The sequence below is a fragment of the Myotis davidii genome, unplaced genomic scaffold, assembly GCF_000327345.1.
Source record: "Myotis davidii unplaced genomic scaffold, ASM32734v1 scaffold219, whole genome shotgun sequence".
Taxonomy (NCBI): Eukaryota; Metazoa; Chordata; class Mammalia; order Chiroptera; family Vespertilionidae; genus Myotis; species Myotis davidii.
The window spans coordinates 8129-12916 of NW_006289831.1; the positions used below are offsets into that span (position 1 = coordinate 8129).

General features: G+C 36.9%; 1 long non-coding RNA gene across 1 annotated transcript in view; it reads right to left on the reverse strand.

Moving 5' to 3' along the window:
- LOC107182909 overlaps nucleotides 1–4788 on the reverse strand; it is a 17966-nt gene continuing 13178 nt past the window's right edge. The window contains exons 2-3 of the long non-coding RNA XR_001513666.1: nucleotides 3889–3893; nucleotides 1–49 (exon numbers count right to left, since the gene is read on the reverse strand). This is a non-coding gene — a long non-coding RNA (uncharacterized LOC107182909). The remainder of the gene's footprint in view (nucleotides 50–3888; nucleotides 3894–4788) is intronic.

Consider the following 4788-nt stretch of genomic DNA (forward strand, 5'->3'; position numbering starts at 1 on the left):
TCTCTATGTCATTTACCTCTGCTCTGATCTTATTAATTCCTTTCTTCTGCTTACGCTGGGCTTTTTGTTGTTGTTGTTGCCCCCTTTCTAACTCTTTAAGTTGTAGAGTTAGATAATTTATTACCATTTTTTCTTGTTTTTTTGATGTAGGCCTGTAGAGCTATGAACTTCCCCCTAAAGACTGCTTTCCCTGTGTCCCATATATTTTGCATTTTTGTAGATTCTTTGTTGTTTGTTGCTATGATGCTTTTTATTTTCTATTTGATCTCTTTGGTAACCCAGTTATTGTTAAATAACATGCTATTTAGCTTCCAGCTGTTTGATTTTTTAATTGTTTTTATTGTTGTTGATTTCATGTCTTATGCCACTGTGATCTGAGAAGATACTTGATATGATTTCTATCTTCTTGAATTTGTAGAGACTTCGTCTGTGACCCAATATATGGTCTATCTTTGAAAATGACTGATGTGCACTTGAGAAGAATGTATATTCTGTGGTTTTTGGTTATTATGTTCTGAAGATGTCAATTAATTCCATCTGATCTAGTGTGTCATTTAGGATTGATGTTTCTTTGCTGAATTTTTGTTTAGAGGATTGTCCAGTGTTGTTAGTGGGTGTTAAAGTCCCCTACTATAATTATATTGCTGTCAATCTCTCCCTTAATATTCTCCAAAAGTTTTTTTTATGTATTTGGGTGCTCCTTTATTGGGTGCATATATATTTACCAGAGGTATATCTTCTTGTTGAATTGCTCCCTTTAGTATTATGAAGTGTCCTTCCTTATTGCTTGTTATGTCCTTCACTTTGAGGTCTAATTTGTCAGATATAAGTATTGCTACCCCAGTTTCTTTTTCACTTCTATTCATCTGTAAAAGCTTTTTCTATCCCTTCACCATCAGTCTATGTGTGTTCCTTGTTCTGAGGTGATTCCCTATAGACAGCAGATGTATGGGTCATGTTTCCTTAAGAACTCAGCTACGCTATTTCTTTCTATTAGGGTATTTAATCCATTTACAGTTAAAGTTATTATTGATAGCTTCTTGTTTTCACCATTTTTATTCTTTATGCCTGCGTTCCTTCTTCCCTTCCTTTTCTTCCTTTTACAGAAGACCTTTTAGCATTTCTTGCATTGCTGCTTTGGTGGTAATAAACTCCCTTCATCTTTTTTTTGTCTGTAAAGCTCATGATTTCACCCTCAATTTTGATTGATAGACTTGCTGGGTACAGTATTCTTGGATTCAGACTTTGAATGACTGTATATTTCATTCCATTCTCTTGCTTTGCATGACTTTGTATATTCCCTTCTGACCTGATGTGTTTCTGTTGAGAATTCTGTTGAGAAGTCTGATGGGGAATCCTTTGTTGATAACTTTCTGTCTCTCTGTGGCTGCCTTTAAGATTCTTACTTTGTCATTGGTATTTGCCAGTTTAATTATGTGTCTTTGTGTTGATCTTTTGTAGTTAATTTTTGGGGGTCTTTGTGAGCTGCTTTGACTTGTGTGAGGTTTTTTCTCCTATATCAGGGAAGTTTTCTGTCATTATATCTTCAAACTGGTTTTCCAGTCCTTGCTCAGTTTCCTCTTCTTCTGGGACCCCTATTGTGTAGGGGATATTGTTTTGTTTTGTGTAGTTCCAAAATTCCCTTAGGCTCTCCTTCTGTTTAGGTTTTTTTCTAGATGCTGCTCTGCTTTTGTAGTTTTTTCTACCTTGTCTTCTAGGTCACTGACATGATCTTCTGCTTCTTCTAGTCTACTATTGATGGTTTCTATTGAGTTCTTTATTGCAGCAATGTCATTTTTCATTTCTTCTTGGTTCTTCTTCATTTCCTCTTGGTTCTTACACATATTGTTGAATTTGTCTTCCAACTTTTTCAATGTCTTATGACCATTGCTCTGAATTATTTCTTTGACATATTGCTTGCCTTCATTTCATTTACTTTTCTGGTGATGTCTCATTTTCTTTTGTATGAGGGCTGTTTTTTTGTCTCCACATGTTTTCTCCTCTCAGAGTTTCTGTTTATGTAGCTCTCTCTCTCCTGCATTGACTTAAAAGCACTAAATACAACACACCATGGCTCAACGCATAAGGCATTGGACACAGATGTATTCACAATATAATATCCCCAAATAAAGATGATCGCCAGAGAAGAGAGAATTAGGGGATATTTTTAAAAAAAAAATGAGTGCAAAAATAATATTGAAAGAAAGAAAAATGTTAGAGAGGAAAGAATGAGAATAAAAGAGAAGGGGGAAAATATATGTGTATGGGGAGAAGACTCCAGTACAATAACAACCAATCCAGAGATGAATGCAAACTACAAACAACAACTAATTTAAAAAATGAAAACAGAAAACACCTAAACAACAAACACCCACATGAATCTGAGGGGTCAGAGCTTATTTCCAGAAGGTAAGGTCAAGGAATTGAATGAATGGAGAAATAGCCACAATTCAGTATAGAAGAGGTAAAAGAGAATGAGTGTATAAGATAAAAAGTAAAAAAAAAAAACAAAAAAATATTGGAACAGGAGAATAAAGAGTAGATAGGCCTGAGTTGTTGATTGGAATTATTTAAACTATTCATAGAAGATAACACACGAGGAGAGAAAAAACAAGCAAAATAAAAAGAATAAGAAAAAAACCCAACTCATCAACAATCAACAACAACAACAGGACAGAGAGAACGTAGCAGGTAAAGCAAAAAAACATAAAACAAAAACAAAGAAAAAGGAAAGGGGGAAAAATTGTATAGTTAAGAAAGAGAAGAGTGAAGTGTGTGTGGACTTGGAGCAGGGGAGTGGAAATTAGATATGTAAGTAGGATAAATATTTAACAGCGGGTAAAAAGAAAGGATAGGGAAAAACTAAGGCAGGAATAAGATAAGAGAAATATAACAACAAAAGAGGAAAAGTGAGGAAGAGAGTGTTGCCATAAAGGTAAAATTGAGATAGAGTAAAATAATGCTAAAGGAAAAATGAAAATAGAATGTAGAACACTAATTCCAAAATAAAATAAAATAAAACTTTAAAAGAAGTAAAATAATAGTAGCAATAATAATAATTAAAAATATAATAAAGGTAAAATCAAGTGAGAAAAAATAAGTTTCTTAAGTAAAAGTTAAAAAAAAAAATTATGTGCAGTAGAGAGGGTCATTTGCTTCCTCTACAGTTCTGTTTGGCATGTCTGTTTCCTGTCAGATAGTCAGGATGGTATTGAAGTTCCCCAAGATCCACCGCCTCTTTGTGTTGTAAGCCACAACCCTGTTTTCAAGCAGGCAGAATTTCTTTGTTTCTCAGCCTGCCTTTAGTTGTATTTACACAAGAGTCAATTTGTGCTTCAACCCCTGAGTTGCCGTGTTTCTGTATTGACATTCAGGGCTAAAAGTTCTCTCCAACCAGTATATACATTTTGTTTTCCCTGCCTCACTTAATACTGGCTTGGGGGAATGAACTGTCCCAGAACTGGTTTTCTGTTCTCTCTCCACTCTGATCCCCAGGTTCCACAAAAAAAAGTTTCCCCCACAGTCTCTGTGTTTTTAATTGTAAGATCCTATGTACTGGGCTTAATAATCAAAAGCAAGGATTTAAAAACAACAACAAAAAGCCAAAGTAAGTGCATGGACTAGCAACTTTTTCCTCAGCACTGTGTGTGTCTCTGCTCACATCTTTTTCCCCTGACACTGTGCAGCCGGTACTTCAGGCTGCCTGTCTGTGTCCTGCCCAGCTGTAGGTTAATTTCTAGAGTTCCCTCTGCCAGCAGCTCTGTGGACACCTTTCCACATTTTCAGGCTACACTGACTCCAACTGCTGCAGATTTTGTGGGGTATAGTCTTCCTCTGAAACTCTAGAACCAACTGCACACTTTTCTCCCTCCAGCCTGGATCCCAAACCTCACCTTTCCCTAGGCGATATCTGACCTATTCCTCCATGGGTTAGCTCACCAGCTGTGTTTAATTTGCCAATTCCAAGTGGGCGTAGTTCGAGTTAACTGTTCCTTCTATCTGCTCTGTGAGAAGGTGCAGTGCTCTTCCACATCCACATATTTGCACCTGGACAGACTATTTAAGCACCTGAGGTTGGGGTGGCTGGAGACCCAGGGTGTTTGTGGGTTCACAGTTGAGGCAGCTGGTCCCTGGGTGTTGTGGTTGTAGGATCTCAGGAGGTATCTGAGGTGTCACCTTCAAGATGATGCAGTCTTTGTGGCAGAGCCAGCTGCTCTGTGAGAGATTTCAGCAGCAGTAGAGGCTGCCTGGCCAGGGGAGCTGGTCCAGAAGTCCCCAACAGTCCCTTGGAATATAGCTGTCTCTCACTCACAAATGGACACTCCCTGCACATCCACTCACTCTCCTTTTGTTCTCTCACTCACACACTATTGTGCAGCCTGTCCCATTGGCAGCCATCTTGAATCTCCCCACAATAAATATTTTTGAGATGCAGCAAATATAATGGTATGTAAGAAACATTTTAATAAATCTTTTTTAACTTAATTTTTATAATATTCTGTTATACATAATTATTAATAATGAACTACAATGTTTGCTGATGACTGATTACTATAATCATGTTGCATTCATTTCACTTACACACCTTACACACAGGCACACCATTTACCTACACTAATACTAGCAGGGAATATTTTAGCAGCCAATTGCCATGTCATTAATCTTGTACTGACTTTTTTGGTGGGCACAGAATGAAATATTTCACTTTCAGAGAACAAGAAAAATAGGTTTATTTGCATTACGCTTATTAATTTGTGTAGTTATACAGTGTCTGGTAAATTGATCTTC